Source organism: Squalius cephalus (assembly GCF_949319135.1).
Source record: "Squalius cephalus genome assembly, chromosome: 12".
In the NCBI taxonomy this organism is placed as follows: domain Eukaryota; kingdom Metazoa; phylum Chordata; class Actinopteri; order Cypriniformes; family Leuciscidae; genus Squalius; species Squalius cephalus.
This window is the reverse complement of record NC_137133.1, coordinates 20,694,640-20,717,293: the sequence shown is the minus strand read 5'-3', so window position 1 is coordinate 20,717,293 and position 22,654 is coordinate 20,694,640.

Genomic DNA, 22,654 nt, shown 5'->3' with positions numbered 1-22,654 from the left:
CACGTCAGGTCAGCCGGTCGCAGGTCGAGCTGTTCCACTAAACTAAACGCGTTCACCTCACGGCAGCACACACTCTCCACTGCTGATAGCCCACACAAACACAGTGATGGGGACATCGATCTCTCTTTTTCTTTTCTGACAATAAACATCGCTAATTAAATCGTGAGGAATTGATAACGCGTGGACTGAGGAAGGGTATTACATGACGTTTGAGGCGGCGATGAGACTAGCGATTGGTGCCTGTGCAGTGTGTGCATCTCTAACGTTGCAGGCTTGCAGCTCTGATTTGGACTGACTTACTGTAAGTAAATAATGTCTTCAGTCGTTGTCCCTCCTTGCTATTCTACATGACGGCAATATTTTGAAAAGACTCGCTTGTTCCGTTATATTATCCGGGTTAAGTTTGCACCAGACTAGACTAGCTCTAACGTAGCTAACGTTACTCACTGGGACACCTGGCTAACCCTCCACTCATTCTCCTCACACCAAGCATTAATAACTCTTTGAGTGCCATGGCTCCCCTCTCTCACGCCTGACCAGTTAAAAATTGTAGGGCTGTGGTCCATAAAGAATTTGATGGTTTCCCACATCCTCAGTCGTTCTCCAAATAGCCATAATACAGTAGGAATCTAGCGGAGTATGGGTTGCGAGTTCCTCTTATGACGTAACTGAAACTGAAACTGAACAGTAGCAGTACAGTAGGACAGTAACTGAAAAAACACGCTACCTTTGAAGAAACCCCAATAAATGTTATTTTAACGCATTTTAAGACAGAAATAATTAAATATATACATATAGAGCACTTTAATTTACACATTAATTGACTGTGGTGGTTAACCTGCAACTTACACTTTAAAGTGAATCGGTTCAAAAGAGTCATTAGTTTGCGAGTCGGACGTGTACGCGTTGAGTGATATACCCAGCAGTTAGGACATCGCACAAGATTGTGTCAACACAGAACACATTTCATCACTGAATAGTTTACCATCGTGTCATTTGATTTTGATAAATTGCGTGAGGGAGAGAGAGCAAGACGTCGCTTTGAAGACGTGAGAGTGCGCGCGCGCTCTCTCTCTCGCTGCTCGTTCTTTCACAAGCGCAGCAGAGCAGTCATCACTCACCGATCAAATAAATCTCTGGCAGGACAAAAATTCGATTCGGCGCCCGCCAAATGTAGGAAAAGCCCAGAAACAAAGCTGTCTATCTACAGTGCAAAATGAATTTCTTACATACATTATATTTGCACTTAGTGGTTTATGATTAGAGAATTCTGTCAGTGAGCGCGCACTGAAACCAGTTCTCACCAGATTTCTTCACCGGTGACTAATCTAACCGCCTTTGATTGGGCGTTGTAGAAACGCGTGTGATTGGCTATAGTGCTCAACACTGCATTGGATAGACATGAACACTGATGTAATGCACTAATCGACATTATTTGATCATACTTCTTTATTACCATAAAATATATTCTAACTATAACTGAACTAAAACATAGTGAATTTGTTTTTAATTGATAAAAGTTACACTCAAGGTGTTTGGTCGATTTTGAGGCCGACCCACAATCTATAAGGAATATCTGAAGAAAAACATATTAATTTAGTTAATCACTCCTCAAAATAATGTGAATCTCGTCAACATAGTAATCGATGCGTAATGCGTCACATCATGCTTTAATACTCACCACCAAAAATGCTGCAAATATAGTGAAGCTGGCGTTTCTATCCTACCCATTCAAACAGATTGTAAACGCGGATTTGTGTAACATGAAGCACGTGACCGGCAAGGCGCGAAAGGTTATCAACTCACTCTTGAGAAATACCAGTAAAACACTCACGGAACTCCCGTTATATTAAAAGCTAAATACAATGAAAAATTAATTTCTTACATACATTATATTTGCACTTAGTGGTTTATGATTAGAGAATTCTGTCAGTGAGCGCGCACTGAAAGCGTTTCTCACCAAATTTCATCACCGGTGACTAATCTAAACGCCTTTCATTAACGTTAAGTTACATGAGGAAACGCTGCCTTTGACATGAAGCGACCTGCATCAATCGACAATTTTCATTATAATATTTCTGCGTCCATATGCATTAATGTAAAATATAACAAACGGCGAGTAAGTTACCAGAAGTATACATATACCATCAACCATTGAGGATGCAAATAAGCGCCCAAATAACACAATAATAACACACTCCTCCTCATGCAGTATTTAAGCTACTGTAAGCTACACAAACAACAAAAACCAAAGGACGAAATATCCATTAGACACAAAAAAAATATCATGTTATGTTTTTTTTTCACACAAAGTTTTAAGTGTAACGTTAGCTGTAGACATAACGTATCATGATCTTTACAGAGAAAAGGGTAGCTTCAGTGCAAATAAAAACAATATTAACTACAACTAATTACAATACGAATAATATTACCTACATTTGACATACCTGCATTTGACAATACAAGGCTTTATAAAACAGCATATTTGAAAACAACCGTCTCCACTTACCTCAAGAGAATAATGACGCAGTTGGCCAGTTCTGCTCCAGTGAAGTCAATCTCGCAGCCAATCAGCAGCGAGCTTTGATTGAATCGCACCTTCTGATGAATCAGTCATGAATGATTCGTTCATTGTAAACAAATCTATAACTCGGGATTATCGAGTTACTGCTCACTCGTTCACTCATCGACTAATCCCTATATAGTGTGTGGAATTTAAGTGCACTATATCTGCAAGGAGTGAATGAAGTAAAGTAGCTGTGTCCGAAACTCACTCGTTCACTCGTTCACTCGTTCACTCATTCACTAATCCTTATATTAGTGTATAGACCTTATGTAGCTCCGCCCCTTTTCAGCGCTGCGCTCATTGTCTTTTGACTTCCGGTCTGTATTTTCACAGCGTTTTGCGTGTTTATTAATGAACGGCTCGTTTTAAAATCTTCCCGGTCGATTTACATTTGTTTAGTCATCTGCTTTAAACATACAGTCCTCATGATAACTTTCGTTAACTTTACATTAAGTAAATCCACTTAAAAAGCTAATTACTCCTGGACAGAAATGCCATATAAATATACAGAGCGACCGCAAAACGGAAGTTAAAAGACAATTTTCCAAAGATGGCGGCGCCCTTGTTTCTCTGGCGCATAAGGTCTATAGCATCTGAGTGCATTATATCTGCAAGGAATGAACGAAATGAAGTGAGTGAATTCGGATGCTGATATACGGTGCATAGGAGAGCTTGAGCTGTCGCAGAAATACACGTCATTAAACTACTTTTATCTATCTTACATGTTACTTACATGTTAGTAATAAGGATAATCAAGCGTAATGTGTGTATAATCATTAAAAACTATAAACAACAACAAACAAACAAAAATAAACACACATTAACAATGGTAAATTATTTCATGTATTTATTGTAAAGTTTTTTTTTAGTTTGTTAGAAACTGGTCTCTCACACTCACAGATGACATGGTCGTTGAGCTCCCTCAGGCGACCGTTATGATTACATTCAAATGAATAGGGTTGATAAGGTATTCTGGGTGGTTGCTAGGACATTGCTAGGATATTATGGGTGACTCCTAGGCGGTTACTAGGGTGTTCTGGGTGGTTGCTAGGCAGTTGCTAGGGTGTTGCTATGGTGTTGCTAGGTGGTTGCTAGAGTGTTCTGGGTGGTTGCTATGCAGTTGCCATGTAGTTGCTAGGGTATTCTGGGTGGCTGCTATGGTGTTGCTAAGCGGTTGCTAGGGTACTCTGGGTGGCTGCTAGGGCATTGCTAGGGTATTTTGGGTAGTTGCTAGGGTATTTTGGTTGGTTACTAGAGCGTTTCTAGATGTTGCTAGGGTGTTCAGGGTGGTTGCTAAGGTATTTTTGGTGGTTGCTATGGTGTTACTAAGTGATTGATAGTTGTCACAGATGGTTACTATGGAGATTTTATAGACTTCTTAGCATGTTATTAACATTTTAAAACTTAGTAAGTTGTTTGGGGTGGTTACTAGGGAGCTCTTACTGTATATCAGTGTCCTGGGGTTAGGGTTAAGGTTACTACAAGTGAGTTTTTATTTTCTTAAAATCTTTAGTAATGAGTGCATTTAGTACGGCACTCGGCCTGCGGCCTCGTGCCTATAACTTATGGTTGTGCTAGGGTGCTGTAACTGGTTGCTAGGGTGTTCTGGGTGGTTGCTATGGTATTGCTAGGCGGTTGCTAGGGTATTCTGGGTGTTTGCTAGGGCATTGCTAGGCAGTTGCTAGGGTATTCTGGGTGGTTGCTATGGTGTTGCTAGGCGGTTGCTAGGGCGTTGCTAGGCGGTTGCTAGGCGGTTTCTAGGGTATTCTGGGTGGTTGCTATGGTGTTGCTAGGCAGTTGCTGGGGTATTCTGGGTGGTTGCTATGGTGTTCCTAGGTGGTTGCTAGGGTATTCTGGGTGGTTGTTAGGGCGTTGCTAGGCAGTTGCTAGGGTGTTCTGGGTGGTTGCTATGGTGTTGCTAGGCGGTTGCTAAGGTATTATGGGTGGTTACTATGGTGTTACTAAGTGGTTTGTAGTTGTCACAGATGATTACTATTGGAGTTCTTAGCATTTGCTTGGCATGATTTAGCACTTAACTAATCGCTATTAGCATGTAGCTATTCACAGCTAGCATGTGTAGCATGTTGGAATTCCTCTTTGCTAGCATGAGTCAAAAGAGCCAACTCCCATCTCTATACGATATTCTGATGCAGAGAAATAGGTCTTGCAAAATGGTTGCTAAGGTACTTTGTTTGGTTGCTAGGGAGTGGCTTGGCAGCTGCCAATCATGAAACTCCAAAGGCTGCTTGTCAGTATGAATGATATAAACCAACTCCCATTCCTCTGTGACATTCAGAATGAAAGATATCCCTCTATGAATTTTGGTTGCTAAGGTGCTTGACAATGGTTGCTAGGGCGGGGCTAGCAAGTGTTGTGGTGTCTCATGAATGGCTGTTTGCTGCCCTGAGTCAAACTTGTCTTAACCCCATCTCTTTATGATGTTCTGATGCAGAGATATAGGTCTTGTAAAATGGTTGCTAGGGTACTCTGTTTGGTTGCTATGGAGTTGCTTGGCAGTTGCCAATGATGAATCTGCAAAGGCTTCTTGTCACTATGAATGATATAAACCAACTCCCATGCCTCTGTGACATTCAGAATGGAAGATATCCCTCTTTGGATTTTGGTTGCTAAGGTGCTCGACAATGGTTGCTAGGGAGGGGCTAGGAAGTGTTGAGGTGATTCATGATTGGCTGTTTGCTTCCCCGAGTCAAATGAGACCACCCCCATGTTTCTATGACAATTCAGTCCAGAGATATCCCTTTGATCTCTTTCAATGGAAGTCTATGGGACTTGTTGCTAAGGTGCTCTAAATGGTTGCTAGGGCGTGGCTTGATAGCTTCACAATGAGCCTGAGAGACTGATTGGTCGTCTGAGTAAAATGAGCCCGCCCCCTTGTCTCTATGACACTGTGATCCAGAGCTACGTTCAATACAAAATCCCCATGCAATGTGTAGCATTGGTTACTAGGGTATTCTTGGTGGTTGCTAGGGTGTTGCTAGGTGGTTGCTAGGGTGTTATTGGTGTTTGCTATGGTGTTGCTAGGCAGTTGCTATGGTATTCTGGGTGGATGCTAGGGCGTTGCTAGGCAGTTGCTAGGGTGTTCTGGGTGGTTGCTAAGCAGTTGCTAGGTGTTCTGGGTGGTTGCTAGGCAGTTGCTAGCATGATGCTAGCATGTTTAGCATGTTTTTAGCAAGATGCTGTTGCCAGGTGGTTGCTAGGGTGTTCTGGGTGGTTGCTATGGTGTTGCTAGGCAGTTGCTAAGGTGTTCTGGGTGGTTGCTAGGCAGTTGCTAGTGTATTCTTGGTGGTTGCTAGGCAGCTGCTAGGGTATTCTTGGTGGTTGCTAGGGCGTTGCTAGGTGGTTGCTAGGGTGTTCTGGGTGGTTGCTATGGTGTTGCTAGGCAGTTGCTATGGTATTCTGGGTGGATGCTAGGGCGTTGCTAGGCAGTTGCTAGAGTGTTCTGGGTGGTTGCTAGGCAGTTGCTAGGGTGTTCTGGGTGGTTGCGAGTGCCTTATGTACGGCACTCGGCCTGCGGCCTCGTGCCTATGGCCGAATAGGCACAAGTATGGAGCAATTTCGCAAGGCCACGAGTGTAATATTGCTATAATTTTTTTTTAAAAAGCAGTTGCTAGGGTGTTCTGGGTGGTTGCGATTGCCTTCAGTACGGCACTCGGCCTGCGGCCTCGTGCCTATGGCTGAATAGGGTGTTCTGGGTGGTTCAGTACGGCACTCGGCCTGCGGCCTCGTGCCTATGGCCGAATAGGCACAAGCATGGAGCAATATCGCAAAGCCACGAGTGTAATATTGCGTTAAAAAATACAAAAAAAAAAAAAAAAAATTTTTTTTTGGTTTAGGGTGGTTGCTAGGGAGCTCTTAGTGGTTGCTAGGGTGCTGAAACTGGTTGCTAGGGTGTGGCTATGAAGATTTTAGGCCATTACTTATTGGCTGCTTGATAATATAAATCCTCTGAGGGAGAGAGAGAGGGAGAGACGCAGGGCTGTCAGGCCCTTTGGAGTCTGTGTGTGTGAAAACGGCAGTTGGGATTCAAATGTTTTTAGAACTCCCAATGTAAAGTCAATGGGGACTTTTTTGGCCGCTTTTTCGTCCGCTGTGCGAACATCGTACACCCGATCGCTTAGAAAAGTCATAGCACACCTGTCCTCAATGAGCCGGTCGATTTGATGCCTCATTCAGGGGTCTGAGACAAACGGTGCGGGGCGCATTACGCGCCGAAAAGTTGTCCAGAATAATAATAATAATAACTAGAATGTACATTTCCTGAAGAAAATGTGAAGTGGTGCTTGCAGTGGCAAAACTCGCCACTCGGTTGCTAGAGTGTGGTACATGATTGCATACAAGCCAACAAACATGTCTGTATGATGTTCTGGTGCTGAGATATGGCTTATTCATGTTGTTCAGGTGGTTGCTAGGGTGTTGCTAGGGTGTTCTGTGTGGTTACTAGGGCTTTGCTGGGTGGTTGCTATGGTGTTCTGGGTAGTTGCTATGGTGTTGCTAGGCGGTTGCTAGGGTGTTCTAGGTGGTTGCTAGGTGGTTGCTAGGGCGTTGCTAGGCAGTTGCTAGGGTGTTCTGGGTGGTTGCTATGGTGTTGCTAGGCGGTTGCTAGGGTATTCTGGGTGGTTGCTAGGGTATTCTGAGTGGTTGCTATGGTGTTGCTAGGTGGTTGCTATGGTATTCTGGGTGGTTGCTATGGTGTTGCTAGGCGGTTGCTAGGGTATTCTTGGTGGTTGCTAGGGCGTTGCTAGGCAGTTGCTAAGGTGTTCTGGGTGGTTGCTAGGCGGTTGCTATGGTATTCTGGGTGGTTGCTAGGGTGTTGCTAGGCAGTTGCTAGGGTGTTCTGGGTGGTTGCTATGGTGTTGCTAGGGTATTCTGGGTGGTTGCTATGGTGTTGCTAGTTGGTTGCTAGGGTATTCTGGGTGGTTGCCAGGGCATTGCTAGGCAGTTGCTAGGGTGTTCTGGGTGGTTGCTATGGTGTTGCTAGGCAGTTGCTAGGGTATTCTGAGTGGTTGCTAGGGCGTTGCTAGGCAGTTGCTAGGGTATTCTGGGTGGTTGCTATGGTGTTGCTAGGCGGTTGCTAGGGTATTCTGGGTGCTTGCTATGGTGTTGCTAGTTGGTTGCTAGGGTATTCTGGGTGGTTGCTAGGGCATTGCTAGGCAGTTGCTAGGGTGTTCTGGGTGGTTGCTATGGTGTTGCTAGGCGGTTGCTAGGGTATTCTGGGTGGTTGCTAGGGCGTTGCTAGGCAGTTGCTAGGGTATTCTGGGTGGTTGCTATGGTGTTGCCAGGCGGTTGCTAGGGTATTCTGGGTGGTTGCTAGGGCGTTGCTAGGCGGTTGCTAGGGTATTATAGGTGGTTGCTATGGTGTTGCTAGGCGGTTGCTAGGGTATTCTGGGTAGTTGCTAGGCGGTTGCTAGGGTATTCTTGGTGGTTGCTATGGTTTTGCTAGGCAGTTGCTATGGTATTCTGGGTGAATGCTAGGGCTTTGCTAGGCAGTTGCTAGGGTGTTCTGGGTGGTTGCTAGGCAGTTGCTAGGGTGTTCTGGGTGGTTGCTAGGCAGTTGCTAGGTGTTCTGGGTGGTTTGCTAGGGTGTTCTGGGTGGTTGCTAGGCGGTTGCTACGCAGTTGCTAGGGTGTTCTGGGTGGTTGCTATGGTGTTGCTAGGCAGTTGCTAAGGTGTTCTGGGTGGTTGCTATGGTGTTGCTAGGCAGTTGCTAGGGTGTTCTGGGTGGTTGCTATGGTATTTTTGGTGATTACTTGAGCATTTCTAGACATTGCTAGGGTGTTCAGGGTGGTTGCTAAGGTATTTTTGGTAGTTGCTATGGTGTTACTAGGTGGTTGGTAGTTTTCAAAGATGGTTACTATGGAGTTTTTATAGAGTTCTTAAAATCTAACGAGTGCCTTCAGTACTATGGCCGAATAGGCACAAGCATGGAGCGATATCGCAAGGCCACGAGAGTAAAATTGCTTTAAAAAATAAAAAATAAATAAAAAAAGGTTTTTTTTTGGTTTAGGGTGGTTGCTAGGGAGCTCTTAGTGGTTGCTAGGGTTCTGTAACTGGTTGCTAGGGTGTGGCTATGAAGATTTTAGGCCATTACTTATTGGTTGCTTGATAATATAAATCCTCTGAGGGAGAGAGAGAGGGAGAGACGCAGGGGTGTCAGGCCCTTTGGAGTCTGTGTGTGTGAAAAAGTCGGTTTGGATTTGAATTTTTTGGAATGCCCAATGTTAAGTCAATGGGACTTTTTTGGACGCTTTTTCGTCCGCTGTGCGACCATCGTACACCCGATCGCTTAGAAAAGATATAGCACACCTCTCCTAAATGAGCCGGTCGATTTGACACCTCACTCAGGGGTCTGAGACAAACGGTGTGGGGCGAGTTACGCGCCAAACTTTTGTCCAGAATTAGTATGAGCAATAACAATAGTGTTGCTTTGAAAAGCACCACTAACTAGAATGTACATTTCCTGAAGAAAATGTGAAGTGGTGCTTGCAGTGGCAAAACTCGCCACTCGGTTGCTAGGGTGTTGTACATGTTTGCATTCGAGCCAACAACCATGTCTGTACGATGTTGTGGAGCTGAAATATGGCTTCTATATGTTGCAATATGGTTGCTAGGTGGCTCTAAATGGTTGCTAGGGTGTGAATACACAGTTACCATGGTGATATTTACAGGCTGTTTTACAACTGAAACTAATGAGCCAACCCCCATCTCTATACAATATTCTGATGCAGAGATGTAGGTCTTGTAAAATGGTTGCTAGGGTACTCTGTTTGGTTGCTATGGAGATGCTTGTCAGCTGCTAATGATGAAACTACAAAGGCTTCTTGTTAGCATGAATGATATAAACCAACTCCCATCTCTATACGATGTTCTGATGCAGAGATATACGTTTTGCTAAACGGTTGCTAGGGTACTCTATTTGGTTGCTAGCGAGTGGCTTGTCAGCTGCCAATCATGAAACTCCAAAGGCTTCTTGTCACTATGAATGATATAAACCAACTCCCATGCCTCTGCGACATTCAGAATGGAAGATATGCCTCTTTGGATTTTGGTTGCTAGGGTACTCTGTTTGGTTGCTAGGGAGTGGCTTGTCAGCTGTCAATGATGAAATTCCAAAGGCTTCTTGTCATTATGAATTATATAATCCAACTCCCATGCCTCTGTGACATTCAGAATGTAAGATATGCCTCTTTGGATTTTGGTTGCTAGGGTACTCTTTTTGGTTGCTATGGAGTTACTTGGCACCTGCCAATGATGCAATTCCAAAGGCTTCTTGTCACTATGAATGATATAAACCAACTCCCATGCCTCTGTGACATTCAGAATGGAAGATATCCCTCTTTGGATTGTTGTTGCTAAGGTGCTCGACAATGGTTGCTAGGGAGGGGCTAGGAAGTGTTGAGGTGATTTATGATTGGCCGTTTGCTGCCCTGAGTCAAACTTGTGTTAACCCCATCTCTTTATGATGTTCTGATGCAGAGATATAGGTCTTGCAAAATGGTTGCTAGGGTACTCTGTTTGGTTGCTAGGGAGTGGCTTGGCAGCTGCCAATCATGAAACTCCAAAGGCTGCTTGTCAGTATGTATGATATAAACCAACTCCCATGCCTCTGTGACATTCAGAATAGAAGATATCCCTCTTTGGATTGTTGTTGCTAAGGTGCTCGACAATGGTTGCTAGGGAGGGGCTAGGAAGTGTTGAGGTGATTTATGATTGGCCGTTTGCTGCCCTGAGTCAAACTTGTGTTAACCCCATCTCTTTATGATGTTCTGATGCAGAGATATAGGTCTTGCAAAATGGTTGCTAGGGTACTCTGTTTGGTTGCTAGGGAGTGGCTTGGCAGCTGCCAATCATGAAACTCCAAAGGCTGCTTGTCAGTATGTATGATATAAACCAACTCCCATGCCTCTGTGACATTCAGAATAGAAGATATCTCTCTATGAATTTTGGTTGCTAAGGTGCTCGACAATGGTTGCTAGGGAGGGGCTAGGAAGTGTTGAGGTGATTCATGATTGGCTGTTTGCTGCCCCGAGTCAAATGAGACCACCCCCATGTTTCTATGACAATTCAGTCCTGAGATATCCCTTTGATCTCTTTCAATGGAAGTCTATGGGACTTGTTGCTAAGGTGCTCTAAATGGTTGCTAGGGCGTGGCTTGATAGCTTCACAATGATCCTGAGAGACTGATTGGTCATCTGAGTAAGATGAGCCCTCCCCCTTGTCTCTATGACACTGTGATCCAGAGCTACGTTCATTACAAAATCCCTATGCAATTTACCATAGTAGGAAAAGCATGTGTGTTTCACGGGACATTCCTTCCCCATAGTAAGTCAATGGGACAACTTTGGGACGCTCCTGCCCCCCAGGGGTGCAACTTTTACCCCATTGTGAGGTATGTTCTTACAGAGCCTGTCAGCCTCTTCAAATGTGGCAAATCACACGTTTCTGCAAAATCCTCGCTCAGAGCTATGAGTGCTCAAAGTTCGTCGCAATGTTAAGTCAATGGAACTTTTTGGGGCGCTTTTTCGCCCCTGGGGCGAACACCGCACCCCCGATCGCTTATAAAAGTCATAGCACACCTCTCCTCAATAAGCCGGTCGATTTGACACCTCATTCATGGGTCTGTGACAAACGGTGCGGGGCGAGTTACGCGCCAAACTTTTGTCCAGAACAATAAGAAGAAGAAGAAGAAGAATAAGTATGAGCAATAACAATAGTGATGCCTTGCTTTCAGCAAGCACCACTAACTAGAATGTACATTTCCTGAAGAAAATGTGAAATGGTGCTTGCAGTGGCAAAACTCGCCACTCGGTTGCTAGAATGTGGTACATGATTGCATACGAGCCAACAAACATGTCTGTACGATGTTCTGGTGCTGAGATATGGCTTATTCATGTTGTTCAGGTGGTTGCTAGGGTGTTGCTAGGGTGTTCTGTGTGGTTGCTAGGGCGTTGCTAGGTGGTTGCTATGGTGTTGCTAGGCGGTTGCTAGGGTATTCTGGGTGGTTGCTAGGGCGTTGCTAGGCAGTTGCTAGGGTGTTCTGGGTGGTTGCTATGGTGTTGCTAGGCGGTTGCTAGGGTATTCTGGGTGGTTGCTACGGCGTTGCTAGGTGGTTGCTAGGGTATTCTAGGTGGTTACTATGGTGTTGCTAGGTGGTTGCTAGGGTATTCTGGGTGGTTGCTAGGGCATTGCTAAGCAGTTGCTAGGGTGTTCTGGGTGGTTGCTATGGTGTTGCTAGGCGGTTGCTAGGCAGTTGCTAGGGTATTCTGAGTGGTTGCTATGGTGTTGCTAGGGTATTCTGGGTGGTTGCTATGATGTTGCTAGGCAGTTGCTAGGGTATTCTGGGTAGTTGCTAGGCGGTTGCTAGGGTATACTTGGTGGTTGCTAGGTGGTTGCTAGGGTGTTCTGGGTGGTTGCTATGGTGTTGCTAGGCAGTTGCTATGGTATTCTGGGTGGATGCTAGGGCATTGCTAGGCAGTTGCTAGGGTGTTCTGGGTGGTTGCTATGATGTTACTAGGCAGTTGCTAGGGTATTCTGGGTAGTTGCTAGGCGGTTGCTAGGGTATACTTGGTGGTTGCTAGGGCGTTGCTAGGTGGTTGCTAGGGTGTTCTGGGTGGTTGCTATGGTGTTGCAAGGCGGTTGCTAGGGTATTCTGGGTGGTTACTAGGGCGTTGCTAGGCAGTTGCTAGGGTGTTCTGGGTGGTTGCTATGGTGTTGCTAGGCGGTTGCTAGGGTATTCTGAGTGGTGGCTAGGCAGTTGCTAGGGTGTTCTGGGTGGTTGCTAGGGTGTAGCTAGGCAGTTGCTAGGGTGTTCTGGGTGGTTGCTAGGGTGTTGCTAGGCAGTTTCTAGGTTGTTCTGGGTGGTTGCTATGGTGTTGCTAGGCGGTTGCTAGGGTATTCTGGGTGGTTGCTAGGCGTTGCTAGGCAGTTGCTAGGGTGTTCTGGGTGGTTGCTAGGGTGTTGCTAGGTGGTTCCTAGGGTGTTCTGGGTGGTTGCTATGGTGTTGCTAGGCGGTTGCTAGGGTATTCTGGGTGGTTGCTAGGGCGTTGCTAGGCAGTTGCTAGGGTGTTCTGGGTGGTTCCTATGGTGTTGCTAGGTGTTTGGTAGGGTATTTTGGGTGGTTGCTAGGCGGTTGCTAGGCAGTTGCTAGGGTGTTCAGGGTGGTTGCTAAGGTATTATGGGTGGTTACTATGGTGTTACTAAGTGGTTGGTAGTTGTCACTGATGATTACTATTGCAGTTCTTAGCATTTTCTTGGCATGATTTAGCACTTACCTAATCGCTATTAGCATGTAGCTATTCACAGCTAGCATGTGTAGCATGTTGGAATTCCTCTTTGCTAGTATGAGTCAAAAGAGCCAACCCCCATCTCTATACGATGTTCTGATGCAGAGAAATAGGTCTTGCAAAATGGTTGCTAAGGTACTTTGTTTGGTTGCTAGGGAATGGCTTGGCAGCTGCCAATCATGACACTCTAAAGGCTGCTTGTCAGTATGAATGATATAAACCAACTCCCATTCCTCTGTGACATTCAGAATGAAATACATCCCTCTATGGATTTTGGTTGCTAAGGTGCTTGACAATGGTTGCTAGGGCGGGGCTAGCAAGTGTTGTGGTGTCTCATGAATGGCTGTTTGCTGCCCTGAGTCAAACTTGTCTTAACCCCATCTCTTTATGATGTTCTGGTGCAGAGATATAGATCTTGTAAAATGGTTGCTAGGGTACTCTGTTTGGTTGCTATGGAGTTGCTTGGCAGCTGCCAATGATGAAACTGCAAAGGCTTCTTGTCACTATAAATGATATAAACCAACTCCCATGCCTCTGTGACATTCAGAATGGAAGATATCCCTCTTTGGATTTTGGTTGCTAAGGTGTTCGACAATGGTTGCTAGGGAGGGGCTAGGAAGTGTTGAGGTGATTCATGATTGGCTGTTTGCTTCCCCGAGTCAAATGAGACCACCCCCATGTTTCTATGACAATTCAGTCCGGAGATATCCCTTTGATCTCTTTCAATGGAAGTCTATGGGACTTGTTGCTAAGGTGCTCTAAATGGTTGCTAGGGCGTGGCTTGATAGCTTCACAATGATCCTTAGAGACTGATTGGTCGTCTGATTAAAATGAGCCCGCCCCCTTGTCTCTCTGACACTGTGATCCAGAGCTACGTTCAATACAAAATCCCTATGCAATGTGTAGGACGGCCCATTTCATGGGCCGTCCTACACCATTGTAAGTCAATGGGAAACTTTGGGACGCTCCTGCCCCCCAGGGGTGCAACTTTTACCCCATTGTGAGGTATGTTCTTACAGAGCCTGTCAGCCTCTTCAAATGTGGCAAATCACACGTTTCTCCGAAATCCTCGCTCCGAGCTACGAGTGCTCAAAGTTTGTCCCAATGTTAAGTCATTGGGACTTTTTGGGACGCTTTTTCACCCCTGGGGCGAACACCGCCCCCCCGATCGCTTATAAAAGTCATAGCACACCTCTCCTCAATGAGCCGGTCGATTTGACACCTCACTCAGGGGTCTGTGACAAACGGTGCGGGGCGAGTTACGCGCCAAACTTTTGTCCGGAATAATAAGAAGTAGAAGAATAATAATAAGTATGCAAGAGAACACTAATGATGCCTTGCTTTCAGCAAGCACCATTAATAAGTATGCAAGAGAACACTAATGATGCCTTGCTTTCAGCAAGCACCATTAATAAGTATGCAAGAGAACACTAATGATGCCTTGCTTTCAGCAAGCACCATTAATAATAAGTATGCAAGAGAACACTAATGATGCCTTGCTTTCAGCAAGCACCATTAATAAGTATGCAAGAGAACACTAATGATGCCTTGCTTTCAGCAAGCACCATTAATAAGTATGCAAGAGAACACTAATGATGCCTTGCTTTCAGCAAGCACCATTAATAAGTATGAGCAATAACAATAGTGATGCCTTGCTTTCAGCAAGCACCACTAATAAGTATGAGCAATAACAATAGTGATGCTTTCAAAAAAGCACCACTAATAAGTATGCAAGAGAACACTAATGATGCCTTGCCTTTGGCAAGCACCATTAATAAGTATGAGCAATAACAATAGTGATGCCTTGCTTTCAGCAAGCACCACTAATAATAATAAGTATGCAAGAGAACAATAGTGATGCCTTGCTTTCAGCAAGCACCACTAATAAGTATGAGCAATAACAATAGTGATGCTTTCAAAAAAGCACCACTAATAATAAGTATGAGCAATAACAATAGGGATGCCTTGCTTTCAGCAAGCACCACTAATAATAATAATAATAAGAAGAAAACTTAAGAAGAACAATAAGAACAATAAGTGTGCTGCTTTCAGCAAGCACACTTAATAATAATAATAAGAAGAAGAAGAAAACTTAAGAAGAACAATAAGTGTGCTGCTTTCAGCAAGCACACTTAATAAGAAGAAGAAAACTTAAGAAGAACAGTAAGTGTGCTGCTTTCAGCAAGCACACTTAATAATAAGAAAACTTAAGAAGAACAATAAGTGTGCTGCTTTCAGCAAGCACACTTAATAATAAATCAACCCCATAGTGGGTTCTAAGTGATCAAGGGCTTAGCACGTTCCAATTCAGCCTATTGCAAAGGTTCCGCCAGTAGTGGGCACTCATGCAACATAAGCAATGACGTACATCTGAGTGAACGAGACAGAGGAAGTTAGCGAGTGAAGGGCATGACAATTTTGGACTGAAACGCAGCCCTAGTCTAGTGGAGTGACATATGAGGTCAAGTCAAGTCAAGTCAAGTCATCTTCATTTATATAGCGCTTTTAACAATGTAGATTGTTTCAAAGCAGCTTTACAGAGATAAACGTATAATTTATGGTAACAGAGATTGTTTTGGCTTTGTAGCGTTTCTTTAATAAAGTTATTTTCCAGCTAAAGTTAGTTTTGATTGATTCGCTTCCGTCGCAACGATCATTTGTTATTAAATTAGGAGCCACTAAGATGACACCATTCTCTCTACACAGACTTTAAACGCGAACCTGTGATAAATGCTGATGGCGTTCACATGCACATTAAGAATTGGTTCTATAGTTATGTGTGTTTGAATATATGTGCGCAGGTTTGTAATTCCCTACAAACCAAGCCTAAACAAAGTACTGGGCTTTCCTTATAAATTTTGATATAGAATTTTATTTTATTTTATCACTTCGGGGTAGGTACACGAAACGAATTTCCCGACAACGCTTTATCTGGAGTGGTAAAGGGATCCTCCATAGGGAGAAACTAGTTGGCACTTCAGCACTGCATTGTCATCGGGTCCAGGCGAAGGTCCTTTGTCAGATCTGGATACGGCCTGGATCCGGTAGGCTGCGGGAAAACCTCGGGATAAACAAAGACACTAAAATTAGCATAGATGCCATTCTTCTTATGATGTAACGAGAACATCAGGATTTATGGGAAGTGTTCCCGGTTCCGGCTGACCTAATCTATGCAGCCTAACATTGAATTATAGAAGTCTATAATGTATTATGTGAATGCTAGGTCAAAGAGATGTCTTTAATCTTGCTTTGAACTGACAGAGTGTGTCTGCTTCCCGGACAATGTAGGAGGACTGTTCCAAAGTTTTGGTGCTAAATAGGAAAAGGATCTACCGCCAGCAGTCGACTTTGATATTCTAGGTATTATCAACTGAATTTTGAGATCGCAATAGACGTGAAGGACTATAATGCGTTAAGAGCTCGCTCAAGTACTGCAGAGCTAAACCATTTAGTGCTTTGTAAGTAATCAGCAATATTTTAAAATGTATACGATGTTTAATAGGGAGCCAATGCAGTGTTGACAGAACCGGGCTAATATGGTCATACTTCCTGGTTCTGGTAAGAACTCGAGCTGCTGCGTTTTGAACTAGCTGTAGTTTGTTTATTAAGTGTACAGGGCAACCACCCAGTAGAGCATTACAATAATCTAGCCTTGAGGTCATGAACGCATGAGCTAATTGTTCCGCATTTGTCAATGAGAGCATATGGTGTAATTTAGATATATTTTTAAGATGGAAAAATGCGGTTTTATAGATTACTAGACACGTGACTTTCAAATGAAAGATTGGTATCAAAGAGCACACCCAGGTTCCTAACCGACAACGAAGACTTAACAGAGCAGCCATCAAGTGTTAGACAGTATTCTAGGTTATTACGTGAGGAAGTTTTTTGTCCAATAATTAGAATCTCTGCTTTTTCAGAGTTTAGTAGTAGGAAATTACTAGTCTTCCCATTTTTTATATCAGATATGCATTCCGTTCATTTTGTGAATTGGTAAGTTTCGTTAGGTTTTGAAGAAATATACAGCTGAGTATCGTCGGCATAACAGTGAAAGCTAATTCCATGTTTCCTAATGATATCTCCTAATGGTAGCATGTACAGAGTGAACAGCAGCGGTCCTAGTACTGAGCCTTGTGGTACGCCATACTGAACTTGTGATCGATGAGACATCTCTTCATTTACTGCTACAAACTGATAACGGTCAGATAAGTATGATTTAAACCATGCTAGTGCAATTCCACTAATGCCAACATAGTTTTCTAGTCTATTTAAAAGAATGTTGTGGTCAATGGTGTCAAATGCAGCACTAAGATCAAGTAACACTAATAGAGAGATACAACCACGATCGGATGATAAGAGCAAATCATTTGTGACTCTAACGAGAACTGTCTCGGTACTATGGTACGGTCTAAATCCGGACTGAAAATCCTCACAGATATCACTTCTTTCAAGAAAGGAACACAATTGTGAGGATACTGCTTTTTCTAATATCTTTGACAGAAAAGGTAGATTCGAGATCGGCCTGTAATTGACTAATTCTGTAAGATCAAGTTGCGTTTTTTTAACAAGCGGTTTAATCATAGCCAGCTTAAAGGTTTTTGGTACGTATCCTAGAGACAAAGACGAATTAATGATATTAAGAAGAGGATCTATGACCTCTGGGAGCATCTCTTTCAGTAGCTTTGTCGGAATAGGGTCTAACATACATGTTGTCGATTTAGATGAATTAACGAGTTTGCAAAATTCTTCCTCTCCTATAGCAATAAATTAATCAAATTTTTCCTCAGGGAGACAAAAATGCACTGCCTGATGCGATACTGTAGTAGACGGTTGCATAGTTATAATTACTTATAAGTGAAGAAGTTCATGAAGTCATTACTGCTGTGCTGCTTAGAAACTTCTGGGCTTGAAGCTTTCTTTTTCGTTAGTTTAGCCACCGTTTCAAATAAATACCTAGAATTATGTTTATTTTCTTCTAATAGGGTTGAAAAATAAGCAGATCTAGCAGCTTTTAAAGCCTCTCTGTATGTAATCGAGCTCTCCTTCCATGAAATCCGAAATACCTCTAGTTTTGTTTTCTTCCAGTTGCGCTCCATTTTTCTGGCTGCTCTCTTAAGGGCCAGAGTGTGCTCGTTGTACCACGGCATTGGACTAGTTTCTTTAAACATCTTTAAGCGCAACGGAGCAACTGTGTCTAAAGTGCTGGAAAAGAGAGAGTTAAAAGTTTCTGTTGCAATATCGAGTTCTTCTAAGCTATCCGGGATGCTGAGATGATGAAACTGATTAGGAAGATTATAGATAAAGCAACCTTTAGTGGCAGAAGTGATAGGTCTAACATATTTATAACACAGAGTTGGCTTTGCAGCCTTGGCTAAATGTAATTTACACTAGACAGATAATGATCTGAGATGTCATCGCTCTGCTGCAGAATTTCAAAGGCATCAACATTTATTCCATGTGATAATATTAGATCTAGAGTATGATTACGAGAATGAGTAGGTCCTGACACATGTTGTCTAACTCCAATAGAGTTCAGAATGCCTGGGACTTGTTTTTTGTTTCTTTGGATGTTTTTCCCTACCCCAAGAGCACCTATCACGGACGTTATAACTTTACCTGAGCGCCTGGTTGAACCTCTTACAGTTTAGAGTTCAGAATGTCTTTAAATGCCATACCCAATGCATCTTTTTCATTATCGATGTGTATATTAAAATCACCAACAATTAGTACTTTATCTGCAGTCAATATTAATTCTGATAGAAAGTCCGCAAATTCTTTGATAAAATCTTTATGGTGCCCTGGTGGCCTGTATACAGTAGCCAGCACAAATCTCAAACGTGATTTATCGTTTACACTGTATATTTTTACATTAAGCAAAATAAGTATATTTAAAACTTGATTTCTTAGTGGTTTTGAAAATATTACTATAAATTACAGCAAGACCTCCCCCTTTGCGTTTCAGACGAGGCTCATGTTTATAACAGTAATCTTGCGGGGTGGACTCATTTAAAGTAATGTAATCGTTTGGTTTTAGCCAGGTTTCTGTCAAACACAGCATATCTAGGTTATTATCTGAAATCATATCATTAACAATGAGTGCTTTTGGAGTAAGCGATCGGATATTCAGCAACCCAAGCTTTATCATTTGTTTATATGTATTATAGCTGTTTTTTATTTGTTGAACATCAATAAAAATTTTAACCTTAGATGGCTTTGGACGTTTTTCGGATTTCCAAATTCGGGGAACAGACACAGTCTCTATATGATGATATCTAGGTGAAAGAGGCTCTATGTGATGGGATTTATGTGACCTTGGTGACGCGAGGCCGCTAGCAGGCGGTCGGTTAAGCCAGTCTGTTTGCTTCCTGACCTGAGCCCCAGATTGTCATGTTTGAGCTCTAAGACTATGAGCCAAATTACTAGAGAGAAGAGCAGCACCATCCCAGGAGGGATGAATACCATCTCTTTTCAACAGGTCAGGTTTGCCCCAAAAACTTTTCCAATTGTCTATGAATTCTATATTATTTTGCGGACACCACTTAGACAGCCAGCGATTCAGTGAACACAATCTACTAACTATCTCATCACTCCTGCGAACAGGAAGGGGGCCAAAGCAAATTACAGTGCTTGACATCGTACTTGCGAGTTCACACACCTCTTTAATATTAATTTTGGTGATCTCCAACTGGCGGAGTCGAACATCATTAGTGCCGACGTGAATAATAATCTTAGAGAATTTACGATTAGCATTTGCCAGCACTTTTAAATTTGCTTTGATGTCAGGCGCTCTGGCTCCCGGCAAACATGTGACTATGGTGGCTGGTGTCTCTATTTTCATGTTCCGTGTGATCGAATCGCCAATTACTAGGGCAACATCAACAGAATTCTCAGTGGGTGTTTTGCTGAGCGGGGCAAATCGATTTGTTATGGTAATCGGAACGGAAGAGTGGTTTTTTGATCCGCGACTAGAGCGATCCCTCACTGTCACCCATTTGCCCTGCTGCATGGGCTCTACTTCAGCCAGAACCGAGTCATGTAAAGAGTTCACTATGCCAGGCGCATCCAAAGCAATATCTAAAGCAGTATCTAAACATGTGACATGAAGTGCAGGTGACAATAACAGGACAAGACATTACTCACCGTGTTTGTTGACTGATTCTTACTCACCTGAGCTTTTTATGAACTCAAAGGCGCGAGCGCGCGAGAGAAAAATAAATAAAAAATAGCTGAGCGAACGGGTGGCGCGTTAACAGGCTAGCGAATTACTAGCGTGTTGTGCTAGTAGTAACGGTAGCTAGCGATGTCAGGTTAATCTGAGATGTTGGGTAAGCTGTATTTAGTAGTATAAACAACTAGAAATTGTAGTAAATGATGGTTCAAAACAAAGAAATACGAGGCTAAGACGGAGCTTACAGCACCGTCGTAGTTCGAGGTAGTTCTTGCGGCCTAATTAAACAGAAAAGTTAATGAAAAGATCACTGATGCGGCTTACTGAAGCAGTGTGAGAGTGCAGTGGGAACACAAAGAGAATGCAAATAAACACGCACGCGGGAAACATGAATGTTTGTCGCGCGCAAAAAAAAACAACAAAAAAACAATATATATATATATATATATATTTTATACCAATGTAAAAGCATAGGGAGTTGGGTAACACTTTATTTCAATAGTCCACTTTAGACATTCTACTAACTATAAGTAACTTTGCAACTACATGTCAACTAACTGTCATTAGAGGATTATGCATATGTAATACATGTTCAGTCCATAGGCGCGTAGAGTTTCTTTACAAAGTGGCATCGCCAACTACTGGCCTCGCATGCATAACACAGCATAATCATTTCCGCGGATCCGTGTGAACGCAGAACATTTTGACAACGTTGTTGTACGCGGAACTTTTCAAAAACGCAAAGGAAAAACTTTTCCACTTTTAGTAGCCTACATTGTTGTCATGTAAACGAACGAGACTCATTAGAGGATAGCTAGTTTTGAAAAAAATGTTGGTTTGCGGTTAACGATATAATTTTTCCATAAATATTTTCTATATTTCATACTATTTTAATAATATTTTCTATTAAAAACATGGGATTAGTACCAATGCTTAAAAAATAAATAGGACAATACATGGTATCCTCTTTTTGGAAAGCTTTTACAAACAAAACAAATGAAGATGAAGCATCTTCATGACATCCCCAGTGTGAATGTATTGTATACTGTGAAGGCAAAATTTAATGAATGGTTAGCCATCCCCAGGCCATATAATTTACATTTACAAGTTATTTCCTAATGCTTCAACAAACTGCCATACAAGTGCCTCTCACCTCACCAGCAGACACTTGGCAACTGTGAGTGAGTGTCAGCAGAGGAAACATCTTTCGTTGTCCTTTTTTAAGGCTTCTGCGGATGGGGATCTTCTTTCCCAGTGATACAGGGACAGGACTGTTCATATTTCTTCAACAACACCTCTCCAAAGACACCTGTACCTCTCCAGGACACCATCTGCTACAATTCATTATCCCACAGAGCTACATTGCTTTTAGAAGACCCAAACAGAAACACATAAAAACATGCTGCGAGTCAAATCTATTTCACTCAACTATAGTTCTAAACTGTGTTCAAGCCCAGCTGCTACTGCTTCATCAGAAATGAACCCTGGCTCATGTTAATACTGTAAAACAGTAGATCAGTCTAACAAGATTCCTGTCACTAGAACTAAATCTACTTGTATTACTTAGAAATGTCCAAAGGTAGCTCTCTACAAATCAGAGAAAGTCCCACAAGAAGTGCCACACCAACCTCTCACCTAAATCCACCACAATCCTCTTCTTTTCTGACATTTCTCCTGCCTCCATCCAACCACACAAATTTAAAGAAGAACATCCTTCCAGAACTGTTTCTTGACTCTTTTTTTCCCCTACAGTGTGTGAAGCTAATGCTCTCTGCTCCGCGGCCTGAGACACCTCTGTCATAATTAGGAGGAACATCCTTCAGCCGAGGCAGGTGAAGGAGCCCCCTGGGAGACCTTGTAAGTCGCCACAGTCCTGACACTTCAAGAGAATGTCTTCAAGGCATGACAGACTCCCTCTGCTACAATAGTAGACCCTTTTTCCACTCTGTTACAGCAAAAGGGCATTTAAAAAAAAAAAAAACCCATTGAAAAATATGCAATGATTAAAATTAACATTGGCAAAATGTGCAGGTTATTATATTACTCGCATGATAGCTTTACCTATAATGATACACTTGTTTTGATGGCTTAATGTGAATAACATCTTTAAGCTTCAAGCCAACACCACCTTATAGAGAACAGTGGGCATGTGTAACATATTTAGAGATTACTTTAGCATTCACAGGATGAAGGGGAATAAATTTTAACATTTAGCAATTAAGATGTTATAGCTCAACAATAATAAAAATACTGGGGTGTGAAATCTATATCTATATCTATATCTATATATATATATACGGGCCGGTCTGAGTATTTCACAATCTGCTCAGTTACTGGGATTTTCACGCACAACCATTTCTAGGGTTTACAAAGAATGGTGTGAAAAGGGAAAAACATCCAGTATGCGGCAGTCCTGTGGGCGAAAATGCCTTGGTGATGCTAGAGGTCAGAGGAGAATGGGCCGACTGATTCAAGCTGATAGAAGAGCAACTTTGACTGAAATAACCACTCGTTACAACCGAGGTATGCAGCAAAGCATTTGTGAAGCCACAACACGCACAACCTTGAGGCGGATGGGCTACAAAAGCAGAAGACCCCACCGGGTACCACTCATCTCCA